Raw genomic sequence first — 21080 nt, 5'->3', positions numbered from 1 at the left:
CCCTCTGGGAAGCAGCCTGTGTGTGTGTGAGGGGGGGTGCTGGCCACCTCAGCTTGGGGAACTCACTCTTCTGGGGAGGCTCGCACCTGGTCCAGCTGGTCCAGACTGGGGTATGCTGTGTGTCCGTTCACTGATATGGCTCCAGGAGCTGTTCTGTACTGTTTCTGGTTATTTAGTAGTTGTTCTGGAGGATGAGCTAAAACGTGCACATTGCTAAGCCGCCATCTTGGCCATGGATCCCCATCTTCTTTCTTGAGGGATTAAATCCTCTTCCAGAAATCATAAATTCTTGCTTTTATACCCTTATCTAATTTTATGAATGCTTCTCATGTGAAGCATCCCACCTCAGCCCAGTGCTGCCTTTTACTGAGATCTAGGATTCATAAAGTTGGACCACTTGGACTTCTGACTAAGCTACATTGTTCAACTTATTCTCCTCCACTATTTAGGCTCATATTTTAGTTTCAATCAATATTCTTTCTTTTATTTCTCAAATTGTTTAGTATCCAGGAAGAGAAAGAGAGTGCTGTGTATTTTTTCCTTCCTCCAAGAGTCTCTAATAATGCAATTCTTCCTTTACTATAATTTTCCATTCATATACTTTTTTTTTTTTTAACTACATGGGCAGGCACTGGGAATTGAACCCTGGTCTCCGGCATGGCAGGCGAGAACTCTGCCACTGAGCCATCGTGGCCTGCCCCATTCATATGCTTTTATAGTTTTATTGTTCCTCATTGATCCACATATGCAGATATACATATATATATATATATATACACATATATATATATATTAATCTACATGTATCTGTGGCAGTGCTAAAATTAGTAGAATGTAAAATCAGAGATGAAATATAGTTCCTTCAAAGTTTTATGATTTAGCAAGGGATAACAAAGGAGAGAGAGAGAGTAGAAATAGCTATGACACAGGCATTGGGGAGTACCTAGATGAGGGAAAAGAAGTTCCATTGGGACAGATAAGCATAATTTTAGGTGACTGGTAGGTACATTTCTGAGAGCCAATTGTTCATGGGTCTCTTGCATTTCTGCAAGAAACACAGGTGGTTTTTGTTCTGAACAATATTTTCAAGTATGCTTTTAAGGCAAATAGCCTTGGAAGTTGGACATAGTGTCTCCTTCTGGAGCAAAGTTCAGGCAGGCCTACTGCCCATTATAAAAGATTCAGGTTCCACAAGTTAGGGATTCCTCTCCTGTAATACAACTCAATCTGTGAGCAGTTGTCACCTGACATGCTTCATAAAATGGAAGTTGTGCCTCAAAAATCAGTGCTGACATGTGAATTCTACCAAACAGTCCAGAAAGAATTAGTACCAATCCTGCTAAAACTCTTCAAAAAAATTGAAGAGGAGGGAAAGCTACCTAATTCATTCTACAAAGCCAACATCAACCTCATACCAAAGCCAGACAAACATATTACAAAAAAAGGAAACTACAGACCAATCTCTCTAATGAACATAGATGCTAAAATCCTCAACAAAATTCTAGCAAATCGAATCCAGCAACACATTAAAAGAATTATACATCATGACCAAGTAGGATTCATCCCGGGTATGCAAGGATGGTTCACCATAAGAAAATCAATTAATGTAATACACCATATCAACAAATCAAAGCAGAAAAACCACATGATCATCTCGATTGATGCAGAGAAGGCATTTGACAAATTCAACATCTTTTCCTGTTGAAACACTTCAAAGGACAGGAATACAAGGAAACGTCCTTAAAATGATAAAGGGAATATATGAAAAACCCACAGCTAATATCATTCTCAATGGGGAAAAACTGAAAACTTTCCCCCTAATATCAGGAACAAGACAAGGATGTCCACTATCACCACTTTTATTCAACATTGTGTTGGAAGATCTAGCCAGAGCAATTAGACAGAAAAAGAAATACAAGGGACTTCTGGGCCAAGATGGCAGCTTAACAATGTGCACATTTTAGTTCGTCCTCCAGAACAACTACTAAATAACCAGAAAAAGTACAGAACAGCTCCTGGGGCCACATCAGTGTCCAGACACACAACATATCCCAGTATGGACAAGCTGGACCAGCTGTGAGCCCCCCAGAACTGTGACTTCTCCAAGCCATGGTGACTGGTGCCCCCCCACCAGAGGCTGCTTCCCAGTGGGGAAAGAAAAGGGACTTTACCAGCAGCAGGGGCTGAACCCAACCAAATTCAAATTGTGGAATTAATTAACAAATTCTGACTACTAAAAATAGGCCCCAAGCTCAGGTGAAGCTGGTCAAAGCAGAGGTCGCTCATTTTTGCCCCAGTGCCAAGGGGGCAGGGCTGGCAGAAAAAGAAAAAAAAATAAGAAGGAAACAGCGGTTTTTGTGACTATGCTTCTACAAAGGCTTGACTGCCTTTGGATACAGCAGCAGGGCTTCTCAGGCTCCAACTGCCCCATGTATAGGCAGAAACAAGCTTATTTGAGGGCTTGTCTGGAGCCTGTGCCTTCCCCAGGGGAGGGGTGAAGCCAAACTCAAGTGGAATCCCTCCCTCAAGGAATTCAGACACCAGGGCTTGGTAATTTGAAGCCATTAAAACCAGCCTACAGCCTCTCCTCTATCTCCACCACGCCCCCAGCCAACGTTAAAAGTACCACATCATCTTATGCTAGTGGGACCTGCAGGCAGACAAGCACCACATACACTGGGCAGGATAAGAAAAACAGAGTCAAGAGGCTTCACAAGAAAGTCCTTCAACCTGCTGGGTTTCACCCTCAGGGAAAACCAATGCAAGTGACTCTTTCTTCCTGATAGGAGGCTAGTTTGGTCTGTGAAAACCCAGCTTGTGTGTCTATAATACCTAAGTAGACTCTCCTAAGTGTGTGTGGGGGCGGACGGGGTAAGGCACCATACAAGCAGGACAAGAAACAAGAAAACAAGAACTGAAAAATTCTCCTCTGTTAAAGAAAACTTAAGCTAGGAGTCCAGATAGAGCTGAACTGAATCGCAAAGAACAGATAGACAACATATTCATCCAGAAAGAAAACCCTAGGTAAAAGAAGTAAAAGCAATCTCCAGAATAAACTAATTAAGGTAATTAAATGCCTAGACACCAGCAAAAAATGACAAATCACACCAGGAAAATTGAAGATATGGCCCAGTCAAAGGAACAAACCAACAATTCAAATGAGATACTGGAGCTGAAACATTTAATTCAGAATATACAAACAGACATGGAAAACCTCATCAAAAACCAAACTTCAATGAATCAAGGAAGAATATCAAGAAGGCAAGGAATGAACAAAAAGAATAAATCAAAAATCTGAAAAAACAAAGCACAGAACTTATGGGAATGAAAGGCATGGTAGAAGAGATGAAAAAAACCATTGAAAAGTACAATGATAGATTTCAAGTGACAGAACATAGGATTACTGAACTGGAGGACAGAACATCTGAAATCCAGTGAGAAAAAGAAAATACAGGGAAAAAATGGAAAAATATGAGCAGGGATTCAGGGAATTATATTGAAAGACAATATGAAGCACACAAATATATGTGTTGTGGGTGTCCCAGAAGGAGAAGAGAAGGGGAAAGGAGGAGAAAATCTAATGGAGGAAATTATCACTGAAAATTTCCCAACTCTTATGAAAGACTTAAAATTACAGATCTGAGAAGTACACCATACCCCAAAGAGAATAGATCCAAATAGACATACTGCAAGACATTTACTAATCAGAATGTCAGAGGTCAAAGAGAAAGAGAGAATCTTGAAAGCAGCAAGAGAAAAGCAATCCATCACATACAAGGGAAGCCCAATAAGACCATGCATATATTTCTCAGCAGAAACCATGGAGGCAAGAAGACAGTGGGATGATGTATTTAAATTACTAAAAGAGAAAAACTGCCAACCAAGAATTCTATACCCAGCAAAATTGTCCTTCAAAAATCAGGGAGAAATAAAAACATTTTCAGACAAAAAAAAAATCACTGAGAGAATTTGTGACCAAGAAATAAGCTCTGCAGAAATACTAAAGGGAGCATTATAGACAGATAGGAAAAGACAGAAGAGAGAGGTGTGGAGAAGAGTGTAGAAAGGAAGACTATGAGTAAAGGTAAAAAGAAAGAAAATTAGATATGACATATAAAATCCAGAAGGCAAAATAGTAGAAGAAAGTACTACCCATGCAGTAATAACACTAAATGTTAATGGATTAAACTCCCCAATCAACAGACATAGACTGACAGAATGGATTAAAAAACAGAACCCATCTATATGCTGTCTCTACTCAAAGGACATGAGAGCAAGGACACAAATGGACATTTGCACACCAATGTTTATAGCAACATTATTTACAATTACCAAGATATGGAAACAGCCAAAATGTCCATCAACAGAAGGGTGGCTAAACAAACTGTGACATATACATACGATGGAATACTATGCAGCTGTGAGACAGAATAAAGTATGAAGTATGTAACAACATGGATGGAACTTAAGGACATTATGCTGAGTGTGATTAGCCAAAAACAAAAGGACAAATACTGTATGGTCTCACTGATATGAACTGACATTAGTGAATATACTTGGAATATTTCTTTGGTAACAGAGACCATCAGGAGATAGAAATAGGGTAACATATTGGATAATTGGAGCTGAAGGAATACAGATTGTGCAACAGGACTGAATATAAAAACTCAGAAATGGACAGCACAATACTACCTAACTGAAATACAATTATGTTAAAGCACGGAATGAAGCTGAATGTGAGAATGATAAAGGGAGGAAGGCTGGGGGCATAAATGAAATTACAAAGAAAGATAGATGATAAAGATTGAGATGATATAATCAAGGAATTCATAGAGTGTATAATAATAGTGAATAAATGTACAAATTTTAAAAATGTTTTTGCATGAGGAAGAACAAAGAATGTCATTAATGCAGGGTGCTGAAAATAGATGGTAATGAATATTTAAAAATTTCAACTTATGTGTGAGACTAAAACAAAAAAAACGTGTATTTGGTACAAAATTTATATTTTGACTAGTGCATCTCCTAATATAACTTATGTAGATAGTTGGTTGAACACCGTAAGTACATGGAACCTTGGGTAAAACATGAGATTGTGTTGGTTTGTCCAGGGTGATCCCCCAATGAATCCCAGAGTGATTTGATCAGTGAATGGAAAATATTTGCAAAGTCCCCTTCGGGGAATGATGAGAAGGGGAAAATTCAACTTCCCCAAGTTGAATTCTTGATATTCTCACAAGCAGTGTGGACAATCAAAGCTATAGGCTGAGACCCCAGTCTTGGGGTTTGTTCATATGAAACAACCCCACAAAGGATAGGTCAAGCCTACTTAAAATTTAGGCCAAAGAGTCACCCCCAAGAGAGCCTCTTTTGTTGCTCAGATGTGGCCTCTCTCTCCAGCCAACACAACAAGCAAACTCACACCCTCCCCCTGTCTACGTGGGACATGACTCCCAGGGGTGTGGACCTTCCTTGCAATGTGGGACAGAAATTCTAGAATGAGCTGAGACCCAGTATCAAGGGATTGAGAAAAACCCTAGAATGAGCTAAGATTCAGCATCAAGTGATTGAGAAAACATTCTCGACCAAAAGGGAGAAGAGTGAAATGAGATAAAGTGGCAATGGCTGAGAGATTCCAAACAGAGCCGAGAGGTTATCCTGGAGGTTATTCTTACACATTAAGTAGATATCACCTTGTTATTCAAGATGTAATGGAGAGGCTGGAGGGAACTGCCTGAAAATGTAGAGCTGTGTTCCAGAAGCCATGTTTCTTGAGGATGATTGAATAATGATACAGTTTTCACAATGTGACTGCGTGATTGTGAAAACCTTGTGTCTGATGCTCCTTTTATCTACCTTGTCAACAGAAGAATAGAACATATGGAATAAAAATAAATAATGGGGGGAACAAATATTAAAATAAATTTAGATTGAAATGCTGGTGATCAGTGAAGGGGAGGGGTAAGGGGCTAAAAAATGCTAAAATAAATTTAGTTTGAAATGCTAGTGATCAATGAAAGGGAGGGGTAAGGGGTATGGTATGTAAAAATTTTTTTTTCTGTTTCCATTTTATTTTTCTGTTGTCTTTTTATTTCTTTTTCTGAATTGATGCAAATGTTCTAAGAAATGATCATGATGATGAATATGCAACTATGTGATGATATTGTGAATTACTGATTATATATGTAGAATGGAATGATCATATGTTAATAATGTTTTTGATCATTTGTTATGTTTTTTTTAATTAATAAATAAATAAAATGGAAAAGAAATCAGTGCTGAACTCTGCCTACTGTTATCGACCAAAGTGATCAAGTCCTTTTATTCAGATGTAGGGATCTTATGTCCTTCAGACATCCTTGAAACTGGCAAACTGAGAATTTGATAGCTTGCAAAGCAGTATAAAAATTTACTCTTAGTACTTGAGAAGAAATGTATTTTCCCTAACTTCCCATAAATTGAGTTCTAATGTAGTAAACATGGGTGGTTCCGGATTATGCCCAGGTAAAATGTGTCTTAGGGCAGGATGTACATAAAAACTAATAATGTGAAAAACATGTGGTAACATCAATGAAAGAATGCAATCAATTCTGTTTCAAATTTAATGAATGAAATGTAATCCAGCAGGAAAATTTTAAATGCTCAAAAGATTTCAAATGCATTGGTATTAACATAGCACATTAAAAATATGCAAAACTTAATTTCTCTCTTAGTAATTTTGGATGTATGAACTACCCCTGAGTGATATGACATTAGTTAACACTCAAATATCCTACTGCTCCAAGAATTGTTGAGCACTCCATGGCAATCAAATCCACAGTCTGCTGTTTTGGGACATGTGGTCTTTTTCGGTAGAATTATAGGTAATGGAGCCAATCCTCTCTCATATTAAAAATCAGATAATCCAGCATCTTAGGAGCCCTGTGCTGCCTATATTTGTGTTTTCTACTTTTCTACATCCAAATCAATTGACCCACGCTGAAGGATGTTTAAGCTGAGAACATACACTACATGAAAGAGGAGCAAACATGTATGCTAGCCGAAAGAATAATGACTCAAAGCACAGGCTTTTTTATCAGGTACATCTACATTCAAATCACAGCTTTGCCTCTTCTAGCTTTATTAATTTAAGACATCTTGGGGCTCACATTTTGCATTCTTAAAAGGAATTCTAATAATAAAACAATACTGTAAAGTGACTTTGAAAATTAAGTGAAAAATTTTTGGAAAATGCATAACACAATGCCTGACACATAGTAAGCTGTCAGTCTAAGATAATTGCTATCGTAACTGCTGTTATCATTCAACAAGCTATAATTTTACCCTTGTTACATCCGTGGCCAGGGTGTCCTCGGGCATTTATTTCTTAGCTATAAAGGAAAAAAAAATAAACCATTCCTGACAATCATATACTAGTAGATAACTTCATGTCTGAGTTAAATCATTCTTGATTCTTAGCCAAACATAGTACATAGTGAATTTTAAGAGTGTCAGAGAGATGAGTATCTGCACACTCTCGGGCAACAAAGCCTGTTTGGATTCTAACAGTTGGGTTTCTAAGATTAGTTATGGATTTTCATGAATTAAAAACAGTTATTGCTTGGTGGATGTTTTAGTTTTCTGGGTTGCTCAAGCAAATACCACAATATGAGGCAGATTAAACAATGAGAATTTATTTGCTCATGGTATTGAGACTAGGAGAAGTCCAAATCAAGACATCATCAAGGTGATGCTTTCTTCCTGATGACTCCAATCTGCAGCTGGCTGCCAGCAGTACTTGGTCATTAGCTTGTCACATGGCAAGGAACATGGTGGCATCTCCTGGATTCTCCCTTATCTTCTGGATTCCACTGATGTTCAACTTCTGGCTGTTCCCTTTGTGGCTTTCTCTCTCTCTGTTTGAAATTCATTCCACTTATAAATGACTCTAATAACAAGATTAAGGTCCATCCTTTTTGAGGAAGGACACATCCTAACAGAAACAACCTCATAAAAAAGGTCCTATTACAAAGGGCGCACCCACGCAGAAATGAATTAAGTTTAAGAACATACTTATTTCCGGGGCACATACAGTTACGAAACACCATGCCCACCCTCTTTACTGCAAAAGGACATGTTCTTTCTATATACAAAATACATTCATTCCATCACAACATCCCAAAAGTCTTAAATATTTTCAGAAACAAGGTTAAGTACAAAGGCTCATCAAACTTGGTTATGGGCGTGGTCTATTCTCTTTTGTCTTTGGGCCTGTGAAACATAGAGAACAAATCATCTGCTTCAATTATGCAATGAAGAGATAGGCTTAGGATAAACATTCCCAATACAATAAGGAGAAAGTAGAAAGAAAATAGGGGTCATGGACCCCAACAATTCCAAAACCCAGCAGGGCAAACTCCATTACATTTCAAGTTCTGATAGTTAGCTATGACTCTATTTTTAGTTCTCTAGACCTCAAGGAGTGGCAGTTTCACCACTATTATGAGTTTGCACAGTGGCCATACTCTTCTCAAACACTGGGGTAAAGATTCAACCCTCTCCAAGCACTGGAATGGCAGCACTCTACTTGAACAATGGAGTCCCACCCCCCTCCAAAAGCAGGGGCAAAGCTGCCTTTTCCATACACGTGGATGAGCCCACTCTGTTTTCCTGAGAAAATATCCTTTGTCCAGACCTTATCTTCCTTGCTCTGCCTTTGAAGTCTTTCTTCCTTCAAGTTTTCTCTTTTCTATCTGCTGTAGTCCAGGCTGGCTTGGTTCCATTCATACAAATTACACAAAAAAATTGTCAGCTTTGCATATAGTTCATGGGGTCCTATCCATCAAACAGAAGGACTTTTCAGGTATCCTTCCTGGATAACTGTGTTTCAAATCTTGATTTCCAGTAAATTGCTGAGTGGTTTCATATTCAGTTAAACTGTTACATGGAGCCCTGTTCTGGATAGGCTCAGAATTTTCCAAACCATCAATTTCTGATTTCTTTGTGCCCAGGAATTCCGTTCTTAACTTATTCTTTTCCCCTGTCATTTCACTGAAAACCCCAAGGAGAAACCAGGTTGCACTTTCCACATTTAACTTGCAAATTTCCACATTCATCGCTTGTAAATTCTGCTTTCCTTCCAACCTCCAGAATTCAATTTCACCAATTTCTCTGCCACTTTAAAATAAGGTTCACCTTACCTCCAGTTTCCGATGACACATTCATCATTTCTGTCTAAAGCCTCATCAGAAGTAACTTTAACATCCATATTTCTACCAGCAGTCCCTTCAGAGCAATCTAGGTATCTCACAATTCTTCCAGCCTTAATTAATTTAATCAATTTCCACCTTTTTTTGGCATTTGTAATAGCAGCACCCCACTCTCCTGATACCAAAAACTGATTTGGTTTCTGGGCTGCTCAAGCAACTACCATAAAATGGGTTGGGTTAAGCAATGGGAATTTATTTGCTCATAGTTTGAGGCTCAGCCAAAGTTAAAATCAAGGTGTCCTTAAGTTTCTCCCAAAAGCTGATATCCTGGGGCTGGCTGCCAGCAATCTTTAGTCCTTAGCTTGTCCACGGCAAAGCACATTGTGGTGTCTCCTGGTCTCTCCCTTCTCCTCTGGGTTCTGTTGAGCACTGAGGTCCAAACTATCAGAGTGAATATCGAGTGTTTATAAATCTTGGAAATTTTTAAGTAAAATTTATAAAAATAAAATGATATAGTTTTAAGTGCCTACAAACAACACCCTATCATTATGTATAAGATAATGAGAAATAGTAATGGCTACTGTTCTTGTATTCAATGGGAGCATGAAAGTAAATTAAGATTCTAAAATTCAAAATAGAATTCATTAAATATACCACTGATATGAAAACAAAAAGCAAGGTTACACTTTAATTTTTTCCTCAATATTCCCTCAATCATAAAAGTTGAATTTGATGAATTGTACTTTAATTAAATGTAGGAAAGATAAAATTTGGCTTTGACTCAAACTTGTCTTAGAAGTTTTGTTTTATTGAATGGAATTCATTATGTTTTCATGGAGAATGTCACTCATCAGCCGAAGGGATTGAAGAAATTGCAATTGGAGAAATGTCAGGTAACACAGGATCTCTCCTTGACCTCATTTCCCCAGAGGAAATAAAAATGATGTTGCTTTTTTTTTAAGGTAAAGGTTCTCTAAAAATAGAATTTTCATGTTTTCTTTAGAGTTAAAGTCAGTGAAAGTGAACAAAAATGTTGTGCATAGATAATATCTTCACTTTCCCAGTTTATCTCAATTTTTTTTTTTTTTTTTTTTTTTTTTTTTTTAAAGAAAGGGAGGAAGGGAAGGAAAGAAGGATGGAAGGAAGGAAGGGAGGAAGAAAGGGAAACATCTTTAAACATTTTCTTATTTTTTATTATATTTTGTTTGTTTGTTTGTTTTTTACATGGGCTGGGGCCGGGAATCGAACCGGGGTCCTCCGGCATGGCAGGCAAGCACTCTTGCCCACTGAGCCACCGCGGCCCGCCCCTCAATTTTAGATGAATAATCCAATCAGAGCCATTCCTCATAATCGTGCAAGAGCATTTTTGTAGTTTCCTAAAAAAAAAAAATCAGCTTTTGACAGTGTACTGTAATTTTGGGGGAATAAGCTCCTAAATTATTAATTGTGATATTTGAAAAACTCAAATTAATGAATTAGCAATGGAAATACCTAAACAAAACAAAGGGGAATTTTCAGACAATTTTTTTCAATTAAATTATATGAAGCTTATCAAAGGAATGAATATTTTATTTCTCTCATCAAGGAAGGTCTAACAGTACTCAATTTATAGACCAGTAAAATAGTTTATGTTCCCAATTAAAGTGATATAGTTATAATAGCAACCTAAATATAGACTACCAAGAAATAAACCAAATAATAAATTAACAAGACTGTAATAAAGAAAATGACACACTTTAAACAATAACTTTTAAGAACACTCAAATAAATGGGGATATTTACCACGGTCATAGTTACGAAAAGTAGAATAATGACATGGATTTCCCCAAATTAATCCATAGATACAATACAATTGCAATTAATCCAATGTAATTCCAGTATATATGCTAGAACAGAGGTTCATGGAGAAATATGACATCCCTGAAGAAAAATAAGTATTCACACCTACTACATAGATTAATTCCAGGTAGAAAAATGATTAATTTATAAAAGACATGGCTTTTAATTTTTTTTTAAATTAATGGGAAAATGCTATTATGTGTTTAGGTGAGAGAACTTAATGAGATAAAATATAAAAATACTAAGGAAGGGTGGGACAATGGCAGCTCAGCTGTTCCGCCTTCCACGCTTCAGGCAGGGTTCACTTCCCGGTGCCTGTCCATGGGAAAAAAAAAAAGGAAAAAAGATGGTTATCTTTAAAAATAATAATAATAAATACTAAGGAAGACAAGATCCTTCAAAACAAATAACTGATAAAATTATACTATGCAAAATATATAAAGAACATCCACAAATCAATAAAAAAAAGACAAATAGCCCAATAGAAAAATGGTTACAGACCTTCAAAGCAATTATAAAAGAGGAAAACATGTGAGAACAATAATGATGAATTACAAATATTATTAACTTCATGTTCATTAAAAACTCCAGATTTTAAATTACAGTGAGATAAAACTGTTGTATTACTATTTTTAGTTATGATATATGAATGATTCTGGGGTTCAAACATGTACTTTAGAAAATTTATTAGAAAATACTGATTTTCTTTTGAGTTTCAGTTATAAGGGATTGGATTAATGCTGAGAGTATTATATATTTTTATTTCTTGCTGTGAAAAAAAGCTATGATGATATTTGGAAAATCTGTCATCATTCTTCACTAACATTGTAATAGCCTGTCATACTCCCATAGTATCAATTTGTGAAACTCTGCCCCTTCCAACCTTCATTTTCCTTATTTTATTTTGCATGGCAATGATACAGTGACATAAAATAAGGTACAAGGAGCATTCCTGATCCAAATGGAGCATATATACATGTCTCGTTTTTGTTTTTTATTGTTACTTTAAGACATTTACAATCACAAGTCTTATTCACTTTGAAGTTTTAAATTTTCATTGCTCTTTGCTTACACTCACACAGGCACAGAGTTGTAACAGATAAGTTGCCATTTCTTTTGGCTCCCCATACAAAAACTCTGAAAAGAAGAATACAAAGGTATTTGTGGAAATGAAAAATGGTAAGCAAAAGTGCATAAATGTGAGTCAAAGAAAATGTGGTAAGTTGAGCATTTATCATGTACAAATATTTTATATCAAGTATTTAATTTAATCTGAATTAATTGACAAATGGATTTGCAACTATTTCACTGATGAATTAAGTGAGGTTCAGAGAAGTTTACTAAGTGACTCAGGATCACACAGGTGTAAGTGAGCTTTGATTGAAATCCACACATCAAAGGGCTCAGCCATAAGATCATCTTTATAGTCATAAAAGACCATCAGCTTCACAGCAACTAAAGATGTTTAACAGTTTCATGTCCTGTAAGGCAGCTCCACATTCACGAATTAAAAACTAGTTGAATTCCACAGGGTTAAGAAAAAAACAAAGAAAGAATGGTGGTGGGGGCTGGGCGGGAGGAGGAGACCACAATAAGAACAGATGCGGGGCAGGGGGCAGATTAGGATGTCATGAATGGAAAGTCAAACATTTGCAGGGGAAGGTGCATGAGAAAACAGAATAGGTAACCTCACTACCCACCCCCAAGAACTATTGGCTTTGAACTTATATTGTAAAAACTAACTTAGTGAATTTGACGGTTTTAAAACTGGCATTGATTGACAGGACAGTAAGGATCCTAAGATCCTCCTGTAGAAAGGAGACCACTATTTTTGTAGGTTCTCTCTCAATCAGGGTTGACACAAGATTAATAAACTCAAATTATTGCCTGCTTTCTAGCAGCCAGAGAGACAGTCGCTACTACTTGGGAAAATAACAGCAGAAATGGTTAACACTTTTATTAAGAAGAAATATAAAAGCAGCAATATATCATATAATAAGCCATCAATCTGAAATTAACTGGCAGGATGTAAAAGTGTGACTTGGATAAGTCACTTAGTTCCTGCATTAGATATCTTCTCTCTAAAGTGATTCACAAAATTGTTGTAGCAATTAAAGACATAAAGTAAAATTACATTAATGAATTACTTGAACATAGCCTAGTGACAGTGTTCTTTAAAGCTTATCTCTCAAATTACCCTGCCTTAAATACCAAATGAAATTATTGACCAAGTTTTTAATTCCAGAAGTATTTAAATTTATAAATTGAAACCAGAAGTTTAAAGACCTGAAAATGAGCAAACTAAGATTTTGTTAAGTTGAAAAGAAAGATATGTTTAACAGTTAACAGTGGATTCTTACTTAAATGTTTAACACATGAGTGTGGGTCTGAATAAAATAGAAATGGATTTCTCAAACAAGTTGCTATAAATTCAGTTTGCTTATTTTGCAACAAAATAATTTTTATTAAATTCAGTAATCAAGAATATAATGCCTTCTTTCCAGAACAACAAGAAAAATCAGTAACCCTTTTTCTCACTATGTGATTATTTGTATCCTTTTGTCAAAATTCATTTAAATGAGGTATCTAACAAGTCCCTCTTATTTTAAAGTTACTGTTTTTCTGTTTCTAATAATAAATATCATGTCTGTATATTTATGATTTGTTTCTAATTATGGGGAAATTTTCAAAAATTTTAATGTTCAAATGAAAAAGAAACTATATCCTCCATACTAAATTAGACCTAATATTTATTTTACTTCTAAATGTACTTATCCAGTTATTCATGTTTTCATGGCACTGTTAAGTTTTAAATAAGAAGAAAATAAAAGGGTTTTCCTTTTGTCCCTTTGTCCCATTTCTGGAAGGCAAAAATCTCTCCATGAAATAGGCTAATTTGCCTCTACCCACTGCTACCGTGTATCAGCTGAGCTGTACTATTTTTACAATAGCCTAATATATAGCAAAACCAGAAGCAGGTGGTCTACTGAAAAGGCTGTGGGTTTAGGAATCTGTCAGGCTTCTTCTGAACCTCAGCTCTTCTATTTACTCTTCTTGTGACTCGGAATAAATAATGCGCTCTCTCTGAGATGCTTTAAATATAAAGTGGAAATCATAATATTTACTATTTGTTTGCCAAAGAGAAGAAATAATGTAAAATTCCCTAGCACATAATAAGTATCTATTAAACATCAATTCTTAAGGATAATGGTGATTGTGAAGGCCAGAATTGAACTTGAATATTTAAATAAATGGAACTTGAAATTCTTAATAAGGCAGGACAATACTTAAACAGAATCCATGTGTTCTGATTCTGATTGGCCATTATTTGTGTGTGCATGTATATGAATATTTATAATATAATCTACTGTCCTTTCAGGAGCCCTAGTTTTAAAATGCAGACAATTAGAATTAAAGTCCCATCATGGAGAATTTACTAATCCCATTTTTTGTTTAATAGGGTTACGGTAAATTTTAAAACTTTTAAAAAATTTCGTTATTTGGTACATTGTTAAGAAATTCAATGATCTGTGAGTTAAAGTGCTCTGTAATCTGTGAGGCATTTTTATAAGTATAAGTGGTTATTAACAGTATTTATTAATATCTTCCATTAGTTTTAATTATGATAAAAACAACTACATAAATTAAATTTTGTTTTTCTGTGAAACTCCACGACTCAGTTAACCTATCAGCTCTCCGCTGAGAATGCTCGGCACCACCATGCAATTGTTTTTATTTCCCATTTATCTTGCCACTGGATTAATAGAGTTAGAAGGAAATATATGGGTATAAAAGCTTTAGAATTCTAGGGCAAATAGAGGTTAAACAGTAAACAAAATATTTCACTGGCATTGATCTCACAGTCATGTTGACAGTTTCTTAAAAACTATCAGGATCAGTGAATAAATCGCACTAATGTGACCTAAGAAATAGATTTGATTATTTTGTTTTGAAAGATTCATTCTTTTACTGCTGCAAATGTTTGCCAATTTAGGGAAGATTAAGTGAAACTTATTTTCTTTAGCTAGAACCACAGCCATACTGGATGATTATCCAACTATAGTTTATTCTGTCATAAATTAAAAAAGGTTTTCTGTGATAAAGCCATATCAAGTCATTATGAAGGTGAACTGTGTTTTGGAACCCAGAATACCTCAGAGGAAAAATGCATGTGAGAATTTGGATAAAAATGTGTGTATTTTGTAATGATAAATTTCTTGAAGCTGCTATTGGCTATAATATGTTTATGTATACTCGGGTTATGTGAATGACTGATTATTTTGGTCTCTGTATTAGGCAACCTGAAATTTATACAATTTATTGTATATTTGCAGCACAGGTGATATGTGACTGTTAGTAGCTAGAGTGAGCTTATTGCACTAAGATAGACTGGAGACTCAATTGTTCCTTCCCATGACAATCTAAGGGTGTCAGCTAGATGAAAATGAATCTGTTTCCTCAAAATCTTACAAATTTATCAAATTATTGATTACAGTTTCATTTTGATGACTATGTCCATTCATAAAATGTGAAAACATTTAATCAAGTAGCAGAATAATTTATAATATAAAGATATATAATATAACAGATTACAAGGATTTATCTTTTGAAATAAATGTCATTTACTTAAAACTTTTCAGTAATTGGTCCCAAAGGTCAAATTTCATTTATATATTCATTTCAGTAGGGTCTCAAGCCATTTTGCTGCAATTAAACATTCATATTCAATTTTGGATTTATAAATGTTTAATTAGAAAAGTATATAGTAACACTGAAATAAATAACTCTAATAATATAATAATAAATGTACTTTACCACCAAAAGGATGTAGAAAAAGTTTAGGATGAAATTAGCGACTTACAGTTCAGTGCAAGATTATAATTGGTGCACCAGTGACTAGGATAAAGTGCTTTGCACTGTGTTTTAAATGTAGTCTCTGATTAAATAAGGGATCATTGCTCCTTGTGATTTCTTCATGAAGGCTCAATGAATACACATTTCTTTGGGTATATGCTGAATTATTCTGAAGCTTACTATAAATAGAAATGAATTATTTATTTAGCAACACCAACTATAGTTTATTCTGTCATAAATTAAAAAAGGTTTTCTGTGATAAAGCCATATCAAGTCATTATGAAGGTGAACTGTGTTTTGGAACCCAGAATACCTCAGAGGAAAAATGCATGTGAGAATTTGGATAAAAATGTGTGTATTTTGTAATGATAAATTTCTTGAAGCTGCTATTGGCTATAATATGTTTATGTATACACTTAAATATGAAACAGTAATATAAGATTGTATGATGATTGTACATACTAAGATCTAAATTATTATGTTTATATGAAAAATCACCTCCAAGGTTTCTGCTGATTTCATTAATTGATAGTCTTATGAGAATTTCTAAGATTTTCTCATAATAGTGAATTTATTGCATGTTCAGCAATGATATACGCATCTTATGAAAAAACATGCTTGACTAATAAAAACAAAAATGAGATGGTTAAAGAATTCAAACTGATGTAATTCTGTTTGCAATGTAAGTATCTAGCATCTAAGAGTCTTGGGAAAAATAAAGCAATGAAATGAAACTATATTATATTGCCTTTTCTAACCTTGGAAACTGCTTATGACAACCAAAGAGTAAATCTGTATTTGCTTTTAAGTTTAAACGTAAGGAATTGTGCATCTAAAATGGTATTATTCTAATTAGTTAAGCTAATACAGAACTCTTTGCCCTAAATAAAGCTGGCCTTTCATTAGCCATTCCATCAAGTAGGACAGATCAGATTTTACACTATATACTGCATCTTGTCATTGACAGACCTGGGGCATTTTGTATTCATGAGCCTACTGGAAGATGTTTGTTGCAATTAGTGTTTTAAAGAGAGGACAATTATCCCTGTCAATTATATGTCAGCTGTAATACATGCAGTTCTGAGATAGCTAGATGAAAGCTATATACAAGTCTAGAAAACACAACAACATCACTTCTTATCTGAGTGAATGGTTTATGTCACTGGCAGATTTTTTTTCTCCTCTGAACATTTATTGGTGAAAAAATGTAAAAATATGACACAACATATTTAAATTAAAATAGCAGATCTTTATGAAATATTGTTTCTCTACCATGTTTTCACTATAGGGTGAAAAAATATTTAAAGGTGAAAGAAGAAAAAATTTGCTCCAAAATGTTGAAGTAAAAATATAAGAGCCAAATTACACTTATGTAATTTGTACTTATATCATACAATTTTGAATTCAGGTTAAGAAATAAAATTATTACAAAACAAAATTGTAAAAGTCCTTTCAAAATCTTACAAAAATATTAATTTGAAAATAAGATATGGGTGCATTTTAATATGAGGTTAAAAGAGTATTAAAAGTGACAAGGGCTTTAAAAATCTTTTATAAGGGTCTTTCACTTATTAAGAGGAACTAGAACATCTGAAAAATATAAGAAAAAATATTTATAGGTTGAAAGTTTTGCAGACTTCACAAGGCAGTAAAGAATTATGGGGCACACCCACAGAGTAAGGAAAACCAGAGATGTGAGCATGGAATTTGTAGCCACTTTTATCTCTGTGCTTCTGCTAATTCCAAAAGAAGCAGTTGATGGCCTGAGAAGCCAAACAGAGCTCTTCAGTCTCATAGAGCCAAAACAGTGTGTCAGGGATTGAACCATGACTACCACTGAAGACGTGTTGAAGTCCTAAACCCCAGTCCTGTGGGTGTGGTCCCATCTGTTGACAGGACCTTTGAAATCGTTATCATTGCTTAAGGTGGTGACTCATTTGTGAACAGGATTTTCAAAAAGCCTATTTAGATGAGGTCAGGTTGAGTCAGCCTGGACCTTAATCCCTGTGACTGGATACCCTAGAAAGAGAGGAAATCTAGAAAGAGATGCAGACATGTGAGTAGGAAAAGAAGCCAGAAGTCAGCAGAATCCAGAGGAGCAGATACAAGGGAAGAGAGATTGCCACATGAGAGAGGATTGCTGGAACTTTACACCTCGGGAGAAAGCAAGCCCTGATAATACCTTCATGGTGAACTTCTAGGCTCCAAAACCATAAGACAATAAATTCTTGTTGTTTACCTCAATCCATCATGTGGTATTTGTTTCAGCAACCCTGGCCAATGGAGAGGGCCTAATTTCTCAACCTTGACAACAGTGGAATTTTGTGCTGGTAATTCTTTGTTGCGGGGCAGTCCAGTGCATTGTAGGATGCTTAGCAGCATTCTTGGCCTCTCTCTACTAGATGCCAGCAGTGTCCTTGCCCGAAGCTGTGAGAACCAGAAATGTCTTTAGACATTGCCAAGTGTACTTGGGGACAAAACTGCACCTCACTGAGAACTACTGGGCAAATGGGACTAAAATCCAGGACTTCCAAAAGGAGTTTCCTACTAAATCTCCCAGGCTTTTAATAGCCACCTCAAGGACTGTGCTTTTATCAGTAGGTATGCACATAAACTTGAAAGAGATTGGCCCTGAAAGGAGCCAAATTTTAAAATATTTGAACAGCTGAATGTATTTAGCAAGATGCAATTGCTGATACATCTACTGTCTGTGAGAACCAGGCATGGTAATTGTCTTAGGCCTTAAATTATGTTTAAAATTTTTATCTTCACTGCATAGTATTTAATCAAACTCAACAGGCACTCAACAAGATCGTTGTGTACAATGATCAGAATTCAAGAAACAATAGAAATTTAGGTCTTCAAATAATAGTTATCAGATAGATTTTTACAATATGTACATATAATATATTTGAGCAAATAAAAGTTGATGTTGTAAATGTCCTCAGATAATTTTTATAGATGAATATAAAAAGTGAAATGGTTGAAGTGGAAATTTAGATTTAAAAAGCTCTCCTAAAGTCATCAGAATATGATAAACCTACGGGAAATAAAAAAAGTGAAAGAAATGTATGGAGGAGTCTGCTTCCAGTGAAGAAGTAATAAGAAACAGATTTATCATCCTGCCCATCTCAAACAATAACGATAATGGAAAAAAATATGAAAAATATAGAAGTGGCACTCCCAAATCTGGATTCATAGCTCCGCATAGCCAATAAAAGTCACCAAATGGGCTTAGGAGGAAAAAAGCTTTATTTACACCAATGGGAGAACAGGGGAGTTTTTCCCAAATCTGTCTCCTTGAAGTGATTTTTCAATTGACTTTTATGCAGGCCAGAGGTGAAGAAAGATAATCATCTTAGCTAATGGGTAACAGAGGTCTGGAAAATGTCTTTAGTTATTTCCTACTTCCTTCAGGATTTACATCCTGGAAAAGGTGGTGAATGAAAAGCTTTATCATATCTGGGAGGTCTGGGGCAATAGATGGAAGTTTACTCAATCTGGGTGCAGAATTTACATTTACAAATTGCTTCTTTGTGAAACAGTGCTCATATTCAGTTTGCTTAAAGGCCATTATTATAATTTCCAGCTTTTCAGTTTTAACGTTACATTTAAACAGTTGACTGTAACCATATACACTCAACAGTTTCAAGGAACTGAAAACCAGACAATAAGGGACTCTTTTCATTGAAGGATAGAAAAGAAACAAGGTACACCCTACAAATGCCTTGACTTTTGCCTTCAGAGAGTTTCCAGCCTACAAGGCAGGGGAGGGAATGGAGACAGAGCCTTGAAATTTCCATGGATTGAGGAAACAGGTGAAAATCTAGGGAAACCAAGAAAGCTAGCATTTGCAGGCAGAGTATAAGAGAAGAAAGTTGCACAGAGGACAGGAATATCCCCACTTAAGTATACCGTTGAATACTTGTCAGTTCATGCATATGAAGGAACTACGAGGGACCTAGGAAAGCACTAGCTAAAAGGGTTAGAGGTAACAGTGCCTGTTTGCCTCAAGCCAGAACAGAAAAATTTATCATTCATGGGGCGCTGTGTGGAGTGAGTTTACTACAGTGGTGGTTGTGGGAATGTAACTGAGAAATCAGGATTTAAGAGATGATTTTGATGACTGAATCATTATATAGATATTCCTTTTTGCTTTCTGGTATATTGAAATAGACAGAGGGGAATCCTGACATCTTGAAATTATATTCCAGCTGCCTTGATCTCTAACAATGATTATATAGCCCTTATCTTTTGCCCCTGTGATTGTAAAAACCTTGTGACTAACCTTTATTTGTACCCAGTTATCCAATTTTCCAACTTTAGAGTCTTGTAATCACTAAAGATAGCCCCCGATGTTATTAATGAAGGTCTTGGGTCAGCCTGGAACTAACCCATCCCAATTCCAAAGTTATCTTGATAACTGAGACCGGTTCTAACCAAAGTGGGCCCACCTGACATGTGCAGTAGCTTAGACTTGAACCTACAAGTCACCTATACTTCATTTCCACCATTTTCCTACACATGTTCTTTGACTAAACACGTAATCAATCTGCACATGCTCAATAGTCAGATCATCTCTAATTACATCATCTGGGGCCACCGTGCTCATTATCTTAAACCCTGCCCATCTTTTTCTCTAATAAAATTATCAGAAGTACTGCAGTTTGGGGAGAAAAATTTGGGGCTGATAGGTCATCTACTCTCTACTACATGCCTAGAATCAACTCTTTCTCTCTTTGAAACTCTAGTGTCTCAGGAATTGGTTATTGAGCTTGTTGGGTAAAATAAATGGGCCTTTGTCCAGTAGCAATGTAGCAGGCAGCCCCTGTTTGCCCAAGCCATTTTCTCTCATAGCAGGCAGGCCCCTGTTACTCAGCCCATTTCCCCTTTGAGAAGTCTCCCTCGCTGGGGAACATTTAAAACAGCACCCAGGCAGGATAAGAAAATTTCCTGTAGAGACGGCTCTCCTTCTGCACACTGACACATCACCAAGCACTTCCCTTAAAACCCCATAACAACCCCTGTCCAGGGCTTAGACTTTCAGGGGATACTCAGCTGAGCCCTATGGCCATAGATAAAACCTATTTCCTGAAACTTTGGAGCCTCAAACCCAGTTTATTCTGTTTCCATGTAATATTCCTGGAGACTTGCAGCCTTGTCCTTGGTTGTGCACAATAGCAGGAACGAGGGCTCAGG

This window comes from Tamandua tetradactyla, chromosome 24 (assembly GCF_023851605.1).
Source record: "Tamandua tetradactyla isolate mTamTet1 chromosome 24, mTamTet1.pri, whole genome shotgun sequence".
In the NCBI taxonomy this organism is placed as follows: Eukaryota; Metazoa; Chordata; class Mammalia; order Pilosa; family Myrmecophagidae; genus Tamandua; species Tamandua tetradactyla.
The sequence above is the reverse complement of the archived record's forward strand: the minus strand, read 5'-3'. Positions refer to the sequence as shown.